Genomic DNA, 15,533 nt, shown 5'->3' with positions numbered 1-15,533 from the left:
GCTAGCAAGACCCTGGGGATCTGTACCCAGAGCTGGCTTCATGGACAGGTGACCTGGGCAGCAGCACAGGCCAGCGCTCAGACAGACCTCGTGCCTAATTCACATGCGCCTTTGCCTCCGTCTTGAAATTCTTAATAAGTTTTGCCCAAGGGGCCCACATTTTAATTCTGCTCTGGATGACTTGAATCCTGTCGCCAGTCCTACCCGGACCTCAGCCTCGCCTTCGGCAGGACCTCCCTCTTTCTCTCCCCTCCTCCATTACAGGTCTCTTGCTGCTCCCCTGCCATTCAGGGTCCCGGCTCAGCCTCTGCGAGGCTGCGCGGCTGAGCCCTGTGCCGGGAACACTCCTCCTCCCCTCTTGCCTTAATTGGACCCATTCATCATCCTTCAGGTCTCAGCTCAAATGTCAGCTCCTCAGGGGGTCCCTTCTGTCCTAGATCACTGATTAAGGCACCCCCAGGGCCAGCCCCTCCCATCGTGTTCCCTTTTTGGCACTATTTGGAATCGCCAGGTTGGCCCCGTGGAGCGACAGGAGGGCAGGAGCTGTTCTGCTTGTCGCTGATGCAGGCTGAGTGCGTCACACACACACACACACACACACACACACACACACACACACACACACACACACACACACACACACACACACACACACACACACACGAAGCACTTGTCTTGGGAATGAAACCCACCCGAAGGAAAAGATCCCCCTGCCCCCGACCCCTGAAGTCCCACGGCTCAGTGACTGCCCAGGCCCCCCCGCCCCCCCATTCCCTCCTGGTACTCCCTTCCCAGCTCTCTCACCCCCCATCCCCCTGCCCGGAGGCCAGGCCTCCCGTGTCTTCCTCTGCACCCATCCCCATCCCCACACTCCCCCTCTCCTTCCAGTATTGTTGCTCCCAGGACCCTTCAGATCAATTTCCAGGACGTTTCATATGATCGTGGTTTCACGTTTCCCCCTCTCTGGACCCTTTCACTAGTGTCCTCACAGTGTGGGACGGCCACCCCAGTGGGGAGGTGAGACAGTGGAACTGCTGCACAGATGCTCATTTTTTCATCTCTCTATTTTAATGAGCAAGGCTGAATTTATTAATGTTTACAAGTGGGTTTAAAAGAACTCGATTAGCAAGTAAAGGGAACAGGGGCTCAAGGCTGAGCAAAGATCGCAGATATGGTTCTCACGATACTGGCACGTAGTTTCTCACACTGGAAGTCGCTTCGGGCTGGGGGCTGGAAGCCCTTTGGGGTGTGTGGAGGAGGCAGGGTGGGGACCGGTTTTAAGTCACCTCTCTCTGGGGAAAGAGCTCTGACCTTGCGCGAGGAGGGTGACAAGCTGTCCCGGTTTTTCTGGGGCTTTTCTGCCAGGTTTTGCATTCAAAATCACATGTTCTGGGAAGCCCACTATTCCCAGGCAAACCCTGAAAGGAGCCCAAACAAGCTCGTTCCCCGTGCTGCTCCCTTGAGCCCATCCCGAGGGCCTGACCTTCTCTAAGTCCCCCCTCTCCCACCCTTAAGCGCCCCTCCCCTCTCAGGGAGCAGGCTCCAGCCCCATCTCTAGACCCACCCACACAGGGGGCTTCCTCTGCCCCCTGCAGATGTCACTGTGTCCTATTTCCCTTCTGGGTCCCCAGGCTGCCCACAGGAGGACAAAGAGCATCTGGTGGGGAAATCAGGGTTCATCCCAGGACCCCTTGCTGCATCTGTATAAAGCTACCAGGACAGAGTGCTCCCAGCCAGGGGTTTGCATCTGGTGGGAAGTTTGTTTTTGTTTTTAACTTTATTTTAATTTGTGGTAAAATACACAAAGCATAAAATCGACCATCTTAGCTGTTTTGAAGTGTAGAGTTCTGCAGTGTCGAGCCCATTCACAAGGTTGTGCAACCAATCTCTAGAACTCTTTTTTTTTTTTTCTGCTTTTACTTTTGTTTGCATTTATTCTTTGCAGCATTTATTCCCGGGCCATAAGTTTTTGTTTCTTCAATTTCTTCTGGGATATCTTTTTCTTCTGGGCAACCTCCTCTTCTGGTTTAGGGACAATCTGTTCTTTTTCAGTGAGGATCATCTCAGTGTGGCACGGAGAGCTCATATATGGCTTGATCCGACCGTGAGCTCTATAAGAACTCTTTTCATCTTGCAAAACTGAAACTCTGCCCCATTAAACAACAATTCCCCACCCCACCCAACCCAGGCCCTGGCACCCACCATTCTACTTTCTGGGTCTGTAAATTTGACTACTCTGGAACCTCGTCTAAGTGGAATTGTATAATATATGTCTCTTTGTGACTGGCTTATCTCACATCGCGTAATGTCCTTGAGGTTCATCCATGTTGTAGCAGGTGTCAGAATTTCCTTCCTTTTCAAGGAATGAATAATATTCCATTGTATGGATGGACCCCATTTTGTTTATCCACTCATCCCTCCGTGGACACTTGGGTTGTTTCCACTGCAAATGTTTTTTTGTTTTGTTTTGTTTTGAAGACATACTTTGAGGCAGGAATAGAAAGGAAACACCAGGAGTGGGAAGTACCCTGGGAGCTGGGCTGTGATGGGCAGCCTGAGTCCTGGCTAAAAGAGAAAAGGAGGGCTTCCCTGGTGGCACAGTGGTTGAGAGTCCGCCTGCCTATGCAGGGGACACGGGTTCGTGCCCTGGTCCGGAAAGATCCCCCATGCTGCGGAGCGGCTGGGCCCGTGAGCCATGGCCGCTGAGCCTGCGCGTCTGGAGCCTGTGCTCCGCAGCGGGAGAGGCCACAACAGTGAGAGGCCCACGTACCGCAAAAATAAATAAATAAATAAATAAAAGAGAAAAGGAAGGTGAACGTGCTGGAGGAGAGAAGAGGAATGAGAAGGAAGGAGAGGGGCTGAGAGTACTGTTTGTGCATTGGGCCCTTTTGAAGCTGGTAGTTGATTCCCTGTCAGAGGCTCTTGGGATAATATTTACTAAAGCCACCCTGTTGATTGAGCATTTACTATGAGCCAGGCCCTGTCGAAGGGGTTGGTACGTGAAAATTCACTACATTCTCGACATAACTCTTGTAGGTGGATGCTGTTACCCCCGCTTTACAGACAAGGAAACTGACCCACAGATGTGTCACTGGTCTACGAAATCTGGGTTGAAAACTAAAAAACATTTAAAAGTATCGTAGACCGGGGGTCTCAGGCTTTTAGCCCACGTCCAAATCACCTGCAGGGCTTGTTAACCTTTATGTGATTTCAGCCCACCCCTGGGGGTTCTGATTCGGGAAGTGCCTCTGGGGCTGCCTAAGGTACTCTGGCTTGTTGGAGTGTTCCTGTAGAAAGGGTGGCAAAGAGGACCCATCATGGGCTACCCCATGTGTTCAACATCAAGTGAATACTGCAGAAAAGGCCCCTCTTTCTCAAAACCTGTCGCTGAGAATCCTGTACGGTGCTGGCACTGGCAGAAATAGATGGACCTTCATTCAGCACGACACGGCACTTCTCTCCAGAGTCTGGGAGTCCTTGGCTGTAAAAGGGGGTCAGTGATACCTGCATTGTAGACTCTTGTGAAAGCTCCCTGGATCAGCTGGGTGGGGCATCACATGGCATCTTAAGTGACTGGTTCTCCAGCATCGTTTCCATGGTAAGCAAAGCTCCTGTGGCCTTTGGATTTTCCCATTTGTGACTTCAGTGGCAAAGCCTGGTTGTCACTGGGTCTGTGCCCCTCACAGCTGAAGTTGAAAGTGTCCCAGTTCTAACCCTGCCGACTACGGGAAGGAGACTAACCCCCTGGTACCCAACCGGGGACAACTTGTTATGGCATTTCTTTCTTTCTTGTTGGCCAGAAGTGGTCCTTGGAGCATTCTGAAGAAGTCAGAGGAGATGGATTTATGTTAATGAGCAACTTTTTTCCCTTTTTCACAAAGTAACACGTCTGTAGTTATCGGTCTAGGGAATGCGCATAATTAGACAGAAAAAAACAGCACCATCCGTAGCCCACCTCCCAGACATGGCAAGAGACAGTTGGGGTCTCTTGTTGAACCTGAGGCATAAACCCATAGGGGGAGGATAAATCCACAGCTCAGAGTTTCCACTGCTTGTCTGTGGTTTTGTCCCAAGAATTTTGGCAGCTGTGCGTGGTTTGGGAGGTTGAAGGAGAGGTGAGTGTGAAGAGGATAGAGGTTTTGTTTTTGTTTTTGTTTTTTGAGAACTTGGAGTTCCAAGCGGATAAACGAACAGTGCTAAAAGGAGTCCTAAAAGCATACTTGACCCTCCCCAAAACAGATTAGTTGTCATTTTTGATGTTTTTCAAGAATATATACTTATTTTTTCTCAGGAAATTGACATGCTGGCAATCAAATTGTGAATATTTTAACGGTTTTTGCAATGTTGTTTTTCATTTGTTCTAGAGCATGATTTCTCAACCTCAGCATGATTGACACATGGACCAGATAGTTCTTTGTTATGGGGCCACCTTGAGCATTGTTGGATGTTTAGCAGCATCCCTGGCCTCTACCCACGAGATGCCAGCAGAAACCTCTCCTCACCACCCCCCCAAACCCATGACAACCCAAATCATCTGCAGACAGATGTCCCTGTGGGACAAAATGACCGCTGTTCTAGAAAGTTCCTGGAAGACACACCCTTGCATCTCCTCAAGCATAAACAGAGCCCAAAGTGTAGTTTATGATATTGGTCTATGTGATGGTTCTTTTTTTTTTTTTAAGGGATTCCACTTAAGAAAAAAGCAAAGTAAGCAAGAGGATGAGAGCATTAATAATATAGCTAATGTTATATTCCATGTGGTTGGTGTTTGTGTGTGTGCGTACTTATGCTTTAATATCCATTTCATTTAATTACAATTAGCATTGCATTACACTTACTATTACGTTACTAATTTCATTTAACCAAGAAAAGGGGGCTTTGGGGGTAATTTAAGCTTTTTATTTCTTTTTTTTTTTACATGACCAGCTTCCTGACTGAAGGATACTATTACATATCAGATATAAAGAGAGCTTTTCCAACAGACTTGAAAAATGGTTGTTGATGAACAGAAAATAGCTCTTTAAGAAGAATTGCCCCAGAACATTACTGATGGGGCTACCCTACAGGAAATAGCAACTGCTTTTGAGACAGTTCACAAATAGGTATTTTATTCACTCAGTGGCCAACTGATTTTTATGAAACTGAACCATGTACAGGGAGTTTTTAGTAGGAGAATTTCTAATTTCCTACAAATGGAGAGGTGACCTCCCCTGAAGAACCAGGAGGCTTTTTGTTCTTGAACTTGCCTTGGGAATCCATAAATGAAAAGACGTTTAATACAATTGGACAAATAAGATTTGTCTTGCAGAATCTCATTTGGCCAAGCTCAACAAATCATCTTGTGAAGAAGGCTTATTTACTATAGAGTGTGTGTGTGTTTGTGTGTGTGTGTGCGCACGTGTGTGTCCTTACATGTGCAAAACAGAGCCATGGGCTATTTTATTTATAATTTCTCATTTTGCTCAAGAAACAAAATTAACATGAGGATCCTAAAGGGTTTTTTTTGTCATCATAGGAATCACTCCACCAGTATTGAAAAAAGAAAAGAGGACAAATGTATTACCTCCATTTTCCAAATAAATATGCCATTTCATTATAAATATTGCATGTATCTTATAGAAAATTTGGTGAATGCAGAAGAGTATAAAAAAGAAACTTAATATCATAACTAAGTTTGTCACTCCAAGGATATTGCTATAAAAAGGTTGATATATTTCCTTCCAGTCTTTTATTTTTTATTTGTGTGTGTATACATACGATTTTAAACAAATTAAGACAATACTTTTTTCAGTTTTCAGTTCCATTTCACTTTCTGTTGTGTCCTGAGCATTTCCCCCAGGAAATACGATTTTCAGGGAAAAGTCACTGATAGTGAGTGAGGCACACAAACAAGGCTGCCATGGATGGTTGTGCAGGCCGTAAACCTGGTGCAAACCTGGGGGCTACAGTGTGAATGGTCCTACCTGAAACATCATTCCCACTTCACAGACTAGAGAACCAAGGCTCAGAGAGGGTCAGTCGCTTCCCTGAGGTCACTTCTCTGGCTTGGAGTCAGGCCCTATTAAGCTGTGATGTGCTTTCGCCCTGGAATGGGGCCTGCAGGACGGAAGCCCTGATGGTTGGGGCAATCCCCCCGCCCCCGCCACCACTTCCTGTCTTCTGAGTCTGTCGTCTGCGAATCAGTCATTCCCGCCCTGCTTCCCAGCCTGGGTGGCAAACACTGAGCTGAAAAAAATGGATTGAGAAACAGCAATGCAGAGGGAGCCTGCCTCCCCTCCCACCCCCTTTAGGCTGCCCTTGATCTAAACATTGTGATGTGAACTGCTTAACACCAAGAGCAAAACCCCAAACAGGCTGCGCCTTTGGCCAACGTGCATTGGATGAGTTTGATTTATTGCCTGCGTCTGAAGGGATCCTCAAACAATGCAGAGCTTCTGGTGGCCTGTCTGGAAACAGGCTCACACAATCACCAAGCCCAGCTCTGAATCAGCCTCCAGATCTGAAGGAGAATCTTCAAAGTCCAGTCGGCTGGGTTTCCAGCAAGACACGACTGTGGCCTGGGAACCAGCGCGGAAATATTGACTGAATGCTATTTTCGAATGTGGCAACGGTTTTGAGGACAATTTCCTCATGAGGAGTCCCTTTTGTATTTTTATTTTTCACTGTGTTGTCATCCCGGGAACTCGTGTGAGTTCAGGCTTCCGACATCCTCAGTAGAGGCTGTGAGAACCCGGGGCTCGCGGGCTGATTTCCATCGGTCTGTTGGTGGCCATGTCCGGTGAATGGACGGCTTTGGGGGGAAAGGGGGAGGACAGCCAGCCACCCAGAGGAGGACAGCGTGCCTTCACAGCTGGACTTCTCTGCTCAGCCCGATTCCTCCCCTTCCTCACAGGACGTGACGATCACCCAATCGATCGAATGCCCGATGCTCACACAGCACTACGTAATCTTCATAAAAGGATCAAACAGACACACCGTGGCACAGCTGGATGATGGAATATGACTCAGCAATAAAAAGAAATGAGCTCTCAAGCCACAAAAACACAGTGAGGGACCTTACGTGCGTCTTGCAGAGTGAAAGAAGTCAGTCTGAAAAGCTTACATGCTCTGTGATGCCAACTGTTGAGATTTTGGAAAAGGCAAATCTATAGAGACAAGATGAAAATCAGCGGTTGCCGGGGGTTGGGGGCAGGGGGGAGAGGAGAAGGATGAATGCGGGAGCAGGGGGAATGTTTAGGGGGAAGAAACTATTCTCTATGACACTGTAACTGTGGGTACATGTCATTATACATTGTACATCATACATTACACATGATACAGTATACAACACCGAGAGTGAGGCCTACTGGAAGCTAGGATCGAGTTAATGACGTATCAGTATTGGTTCATCAGTTGTAACAAAGGCACCACGCTATTGCAAGAGGTTAATAATAGGGGAAACTAGAGCTGGGGGAAGTGAGGGTATATAGGACTTTTCTGTAGTTTTTGCTCAGTCTTTCTGTAAACCTAAAACTGCTATTTTTGAAAATAGTCTATTAATTAATTTATTTATTTATGGCTGCATTGGGTCTTCGTTGCTGCATGCGGGTGGACTTTCTCTAGTTGCAGTGAGCGGGGATTACTCTTCGTTGCAGTGCGTGGGCTTCTCTCATTGCGGTGGCTTCTCTTGTTGCGGAGCACGGGCTGTAGGCGCACAGGCTTCAGTAGTTATGGCCTGTGGGCTCAGTCGTTGTGGCTCGCGGCCTCAGTTGCTCCACGGCATGTGGGATCTTCCCGGACCAGGGCTCGAACCTGTGTCCCCTGCATTGGCAGGTGGATTCTTAACCACTACACCACCAGGGAAGCCCCAAAGTCTATTAATATATGATTTTTAAAAATCATCCCCAGGTCTATCAATGGCATCCTTTGACATTTGAAATAAAATCCCAAATCTTTGCCTCATCCGGCCAAAGGCTGACACGGTCTGTGCCTGTCCACCCATCTGACCCCCCTTCTCCCCTGATGGTCTGTCCTTGCTGGCTTTTCTTTAGTCACGCTGACCTCCATCAGTCCCTCCAACAGCTCTCAGGGCATTTGCACATGCTGGGCCTCCTGTCTCCTCCTATGGCTGGTTTCTCCCTTTTCCCAGGTCAAAGCTTTATGTCAAAAAACCTCCCTAACCACACCAACTAAAGGAGGTTTCTCTTAGAAATTTCTACCACTGAGCCTTTCTTGCTTCACCACTAATAGCTTTTGAAAGCAGTTGCTTTTTTGCATATATGCTTATTTGTTTTATTTGGTTACGTATTGCTCTACCATTCTCCTTCCCTCAAATGTAAGGCAGGAGATACTAATGAGGGCAGGGAGTTTGGTCTGTTTGGTGACTGATGTATCTTAGCGCCTCCAATTGTGTCTGGTGCACAGTAGACGTTCAATAAATGACTGACTGTGCATTTACTGACACCTACTGTATTTCAGTGTAAGAAATAAGAGCCAGGGCTTCCCTGGTGGCGCAGTAGTTAAGAATCCGCCTGCCAATGCAGGGGACACGGGTTCGAGCCCTGGTCCAGGAAGATTACACATGCCACGGAGCAACTAAGCCCGTGTGCCACAACTACTGAGCCTGCGCTCTAGAGCCTGCGAGCCACAGCTTCTGAGCCCGTGTGCCACAACTACTGAAGCCCATGCGCCCTAGAGCCCATGCTCTGCAATGAAGAGCAGCCCCCGCCCCCGCTGCAACTAGAGAAAGCCCGCCCGCAGCAACGAAGACCCAACGCAGCCAAAAAAAAAAAAGTCCCAAACTCCCACAGTATCTACGGTCACACAGGGCAGTTCAGTGTGAGAGGGATGACACAAAGGTGAGAATGCCAGGAGGCAAGGATTGTTCTAAGCCATTCTGGAGGCATTCACCCCACCAGATGCACTGAGTCCATTTTCTTGCCAAGTGGGCCAGAATTGATGGATAACTCTGGTCAGTGACAAAATCCTGGGTGGTATCCCCAGCCAAGAAGATCATGACTTGTCTTTCGGTTTTGATCATTTTTACCTTATTTTTAACACCTCACGCGTTTTTTTTCCTTGCGTGGTGGGAGGCCTTTGCTGTTCAAACTTCACCCTCTGTTGGAGACGACCTGAGAGACCAACCCAAGCTGATTTAGTCCCTGAGACAACGAGCTAGAAATTTATAATTAGAGTGGGAAGTAAAGGAAATGAATTTGTCTGGCAAAAGGCTATAAAATAATTCTACTGCCAGACACAGAATCTGCCATCGGAAAACAGATGGGAATATTATGGAAATATAACAAATGCCAAGAAGGATCAGGAAAGGCAACTTGTAGCTATTTAAATGGTTTTCCAAAACATTTGTTTAATCGGGGCTGTACAGAATGCCAAAACGAGTGATGGGAGCGTGAGGCATCCTGCCAGCCCCGTCTGCATGTGCAGACACAGCCAAAAGCAGAGGGTGACCGCTGGAATCGTGTTTGGGGATCAGGCAACAGCCTCCCAAGTGATGGGCATGGAAGGCGATTCCCGGAGTTTGGAGAACGTGGAGTCCCCCGACCCAACGCTTCTTTGCTGTGTGAGGTTCTGCACGTGAACTTGGCCGGGTTTCAGCTGATGTTGTTTCAACACCTTTGCAGAGGCCTTCGGAGGAGAAGTGGTCTGGAATTTAGGACTGAAGATGAAGGAAGTAAATAGCAGCATATAAATGAAAGAGATTTTACTCCCAGCAAACACGCCGTGGGTAATGAAGGCTGGTGTCAACGTTGCAGCGTGGAAGGCAATGTCCCCAGGTGTATTGTATTTGTTCTGTGCAGTCATAGGAAGAAAGAAATGCTTTAATTTGAGGAGCATGTCCCAAAACACTACAGTGTGCAGTGAGAAGTGATAATGATGACACAATAGGAGCTAAATTTGGAATATTTATCATATTTAACCTCCATTAAGAGGTAACTCTCCAAACCTCCATTAAGAGGTAACTGTCCATTCGACTCTGAAGGAGAAGGTAAGCGATGGTCAGAGTTATAAAAGGGGACCTTGACTTAGGCCAGAAGGGGTGGCAGTGGGGAGGCCTCCTGAGGAAATGCTATTTAAGCAAAACACGAGGAGTGAGTAGCGCTCATAGGGGAAGGGGACAAGTCTTATTTTCCCCACTACACGGTGGAGGAAAAGGAACCCACCCCCGGCTCTGCCCTTGACGTGTGATTCCAGTCTTCCCCGGACACAGTTCTCCCCACATCAGGTCGGATTTACTTCTTAACTATGCACATACGTCAAGAAACAAGTGCAGGGCTTCCCTGGTGGTGCAGTGGTTGAGAGTCTGCCTGCCGATGCAGGGGACACGGGTTCATGCCCCGGTCCGGGAAGATCCCACATGCCGCGGAGCGGCTGGGCCCGTGAGCCATGGCCGCTGAGCCTGCGCGTCCGGAGCCTGTGCTCCGCAATGGGAGAGACCACAACAGTGAGAGGCCCGTGTACCGCAAAAAAAAAAAAAAAAAAAGAGTGCAAGTTAAAAGTGATCATGTGTGGCATGCCCAGTGCCTGACACATAATCCTAACCACAGTGACAACAATACAGTAATAATAAACAGCTGCTATCAGAGCCCTGGCTCTGCCAAGAACCAGATCTCAGTGCCTCACCTGGACCAACTCATTTCCTCCTCTCCACCACCCCATGCAGCATGTGGTGTCACTTTCCCATCTTACAGATGAGGAAACTGAGGCCCAGAAAGGCTAAGTAACTGGCCCAAAGTCGCATCAGCAGTATGTGGCAGAGCCAGCGCAGCTAATTTGAGAAGGGGTTTGACTGTGCAGATACACAGCCCCTGCCTTTACCCTGCCCCGTTTCAGTCCTTCTCTCTACTGGGTCCTACAAAGGCCTTACCTATCTTGACTACCCAAATAAAACTCCTTTAAAGAGGTACCTACAGGATGGAGGTTACTTAAAAAACTAAAAATGGAATTACCATATGACCCAGCAATCCCACTACTGGGCATATACCCAGAAAAAAACATAATTCAAAAAGACACATGCACCCCAGTGTTCACTGCAGCACTATTTACAACAGCCAGGTCATGGAAGCAACCTAAATGTCCATCAACAGATGAATGGATAAAGAAGATGTGGTACATATATACAATGGAATATTACTCGGCCATAAAAAGGAACGAAATTGGGTCATTTGCAGAGACGTGGATGGACCTAGAGACTGTCATACAGAGTGAAGTAAGTCAGAAAGAGAAAAACAAATATTGTATATTAACGCATCTATGTAGAATCTAGAAAAATGGTCCAGATGAACTGGTTTGCAAGGCAGAAATAGAGACACAGATGTAGAGAACAAATGTACAGATACCAAGGGGGGAAAGCAGGGGGTAGGTGGTGGTGGGATGAATTGGGAGATTGGGATTGACATATATACACTAATATGTATAAAGTAGATAACTACTAAGAACCTGCTGTATAAAAAATAATAATAATAAAATTCAAAAAAAAAAAGAGGCACCTGCTGTAGCTCCGAGGGAGCACGTGTCAACATCTCTGGTGTGTAATTTGGCATTGTCTGTTTCCGAATCTGTAGATCTCTGTGGGAATCTAGTGAATGCTTTTCTCTGGGGCCAGCAATAGTGCCCTTCAGATGTCCTTGGACACAGGCCTGACAATGATCTATGTGCAAGGTTATTCACAGCAGCCTGACTTTGGATAGTGAGGGTATGGGAACAACACAAATGTCCCTCAATGTGCTTAAATTAGGTCATGCAGTTGATGGACATCTGCATGGTGTGATGCTAGACTGCTCCGCAAAGAGCGGGGATGTTCTCTATGTACCAATTCAGACAGTCTCCTGAGATAGAGCAAGTACAAAAGCAAGAGGCAAAACAGTGTGCAGGACACCCAATCCATTGTGCCCGGGAAAAACAGAACATCATTTGCATGTTTGTAAGAAACGTAAGCAATCTCAAGATGGTTGCCCAAGAACTCAGTAACAGGGGTTCGTTTGTCTCTAGGGAAGGGAGCAGAGAAATTGGGGGTTCAGGGGTGGGAGAGAGGCTTACATTTCCCTGCACAACCTTTTGCAACGCATTTGAAATTTTATTCTGTGTATATACGTGTACTATTAACAGACGTATGTGTCAAGAAAAGATAAAACATAGAAACAACTCAGGGGCCTAGGAGAGATGCTCCTTTTAACACCTGGGGGGAAATATTCCTTCTGAGAGCAGGTCGTGAGTGCAGGTGTGGGGTTTTCTCCACATTTCTGGAGGGGCACCTGCCTCCGTTTACATCAAGCATCTGGTTTCCCTCTGAAGCCCTTTCCGACGGTGGGCTAGCCGACATTCAGATGGCACGCGTGTCCTCAGAGACTGCCAGCCCCTCCAGCGCTGTTCACGTAGGCCCTCAGCAACCCCAAGGTGCCTCTGGGGAGGGTCAGCGTTCACTGTAATTACGGCTCCCGCCACACCTGTGTCCACAGTCATTAGTAAAACACCCCCGCCGGCTGCCACCCTCCATGCAGAGGGTGAGCAGTTGCCCGGGTGCTCGGCATGACACCCCGATTTGGGACAGTCTCTAACATTCCCCGCAGCCTGCCTCGGGCTGGATGCTCGTGTCCTTTGCAGCCGACCCTCCCCCTTGCCGGCATTGCTGTTTTCCCAGGAGATGTTTGGATAGATGTTTGGATGTTTGGATAGATGTGCAAAAGCATCACTTTCAGGAAAGACAAGGCACCGACCTATGGGACCCTGTTGTCATGGGGACGGAGAGCCGGACAGAGAACTATTGCCCTCCAGGAGCTGCCTCACCGCTGAGACACCAGACCACAGGCCCCTCCATGCCTCACTGATTCCGTCTTATTTGACCTGATTCTCCCTGATTTATTATCTTTCAAGACTCAGCGGTAATTTCAGAGGCCATGCAATGGGCTGAGAGCTTTACATACATTCTTTTTTTTTAAATCATCTTTATTGGAGTATAATTGCTTTACAATGGTGTGTTAGTTGCTGCTGTATAACAAAGTGAATCAGCTATACATATACATGTATCACCATATCCCCTCCCTCTTGCGTCTCCCTCCCACCCTCCCTATCCCACCCCTCTAGGTGGTCACAAAGCACCGAGCTGATCTCCCTGTGCCATGCGGCTGCTTCCCACTAGCTGTCTATTTTACGTTTGGTAGTGTATATATGCCCATGCCAGTCTCTCACTTTGTCCCAGTTTACCCTTCCCTCTCCCCGTGTCCTCAAGTCCATTCTCTACGTCTGCGTCTTTATTCTTGTCCTGCCCCTAGGTTCTTCAGAACCTTTTTTTTTTTTAGATTCCATATATATGTGTTAGCATATAGTATTTATTTTTCTCTCTCTGACTTACTTCACTTTGTATGACAGTCTCTAGGTCCATCCACCTCACTACAAATAACTCTATTTCTTTCTTTTTATGGCTGAGTAATATTCCATTGTATATATGTACCACATCTTCTTTATCCATTCATCTGTTGATGGACACTTAGGTTGCTTCCATGCCCTGGCTATTGTAAATAGAGCTGCAGTGAACACTGTGGTACATGACTCTTTTTGAATTATGGTTTTCTCAGGGTATATGCCCAGTAGTGGGATTCCTGGGTCGTATGGTAGTTCTATTTTTAGTTTTGTTTTTTTTTTAAATATATATATATTTTTAAAATTTATTTATTTATTTATTTATTTTTGGCTGTGTTGGGTCTTCGTTTCTGTGCGAGGGTTTCTCCAGTTGCGGCGAGCGGGGGCCACTCTTCATCACGGTGCGCGGGCCTCTCAGTATCATGGCCTCTCATTACGGAGCACAGGCTCCAGACGCACAGGCTCAGTAGTTGTGGCTCATGGGCCCAGTTGCTCTGAGGCATGTGGGATCCTCCCAGACCAGGGCTCGAACCTGTGTCCCCTGCATCGGCAGGCAGACTCTCAACCACTGCACCACCAGGGAAGCCCTATTTTTAGTTTTTTAAGGAACCTCCGTACTGTTCTCCATAGTGGCTGTATCAATTTACATTCCCACCAACAGTGCAAGAGGGTTCCCTTTTCTCCACACCCTCTCCAGCATTTATTGTTTGTAGATTTTTTGGTGATGGCCATTCTGACTGGTGTGAGGTGATACCTCATTGTAGTTTTGATTTGCATTTCTCTAATGATTAGTGATGTTGAGCATCCTTTCATGTGTTTGTTGGCAATCTGTATATCTTCTTTGGAGAAATGTCTGTTTAGGTCTTTGGCCCATTTTTGAATTGGGTTGTTTGTTTTTTTGATATTGAGCTGCATGAGCTGCTTGTAAATTTTGGAGATTAATCCTTTGTCAGATGCTTCATATGCAAAATTTTCTCCCATTCTGAGGGTTGTCTTTTCATCTTGTTTATGGTTTCCTTTGCTGTGCAAAAGCTTTTAAGTTTCATTAGGTCCCATTTGTTTATTTTTGTTTTTATTTCCATTTCTCTAGGAGGTGGGTCAAAAAGGATCTTGCTGTGATTTATGTCATAGAGTGTTCTGCCTATGTTTTCCTCTAAGAGTTTTAAAGTGTCTGGCCTTACATTTAGGTCTTTAATCCATTTTGAGTTTATTTTTGTGTATGGTGTTAGGGAGTGTTCTAATTTCATTCTTTTAAATGTAGCTGTCCAGTTTTCCCAGCACCACTTATTGAAGAGCCTGTCTTTTCTCCATTGTATATTCTTGCCTCCTTTACCAAAAATAAGGTGACCATATGTGCATGGGTTTATCTCTGGGCCTTCTATCCTGTTCTGTTGATCTATATTTCTGTTTTTGTGCCAGTACCATACTGTCTTGATTACTGTAACTTTGTAGTAGAGTCTGAAGTCCGGGAGCCTGATTCCTCCAGCTCCATTTTTCTTTCTCAAGATTGCTTTGGCTATTTGGGGTCCTTTGTGTTTCCATGCAACTTGTGAAATTTTTTGTTCTAGTTCTGTGAAAAATGCCATTGGTAGTTAGATAGGGATTGCATTGAATCTGTAGATTGCTTTGGGTAGTATAGTCATTTTCACAATGATGATTCTTCCAGTCCAAGAACATGGTATATCTCTCCATCTGTTTGTATCATCTTTAATTTCTTTCATCAGTGTCTTATAGTTTTTCATCATTAGTGTATAGGAATGCAAGAGATTTCTGTGCATTAATTTTGTATCCTGCTACTTTACCAGATTCATTGATTAGCTCTAGTAGTTGTCTGGTAACATCTTTAGGATTCTCTATGTGTAGTAACATGTCATGTGCAGACAGTGACAGCGTTACCTCTTGTTTTCCGATTTGGATTCTTTTATTTCTTTTTCTTCTCTGATTGCTGTGGCTAAAACTTCCAAAACTATGTTGAATAAGAGTGGTGAGAGTGGACAACCTTGTCTTGTTCCTGATCTTAGTGGAAATGGTTTCAGTTTTTCACCGTTGAGGACGATGTTGGCTGTGGGTTTGTCATATATGGCCTTTATTATGTTGAGGTAAGTTCCCTCTAAGCCTACTTTCTGGAGAGTTTTTTATCATAAATGGGTGTTGAATTTTGTGGAAAGCTTTTTCTG

Source organism: Mesoplodon mirus, assembly GCF_964341445.2.
Source record: "Mesoplodon mirus genome assembly, chromosome: 15".
Lineage (NCBI taxonomy): Eukaryota > Metazoa > Chordata > Mammalia > Artiodactyla > Ziphiidae > Mesoplodon > Mesoplodon mirus.
Note: the sequence above shows the minus strand (reverse complement) of the source record.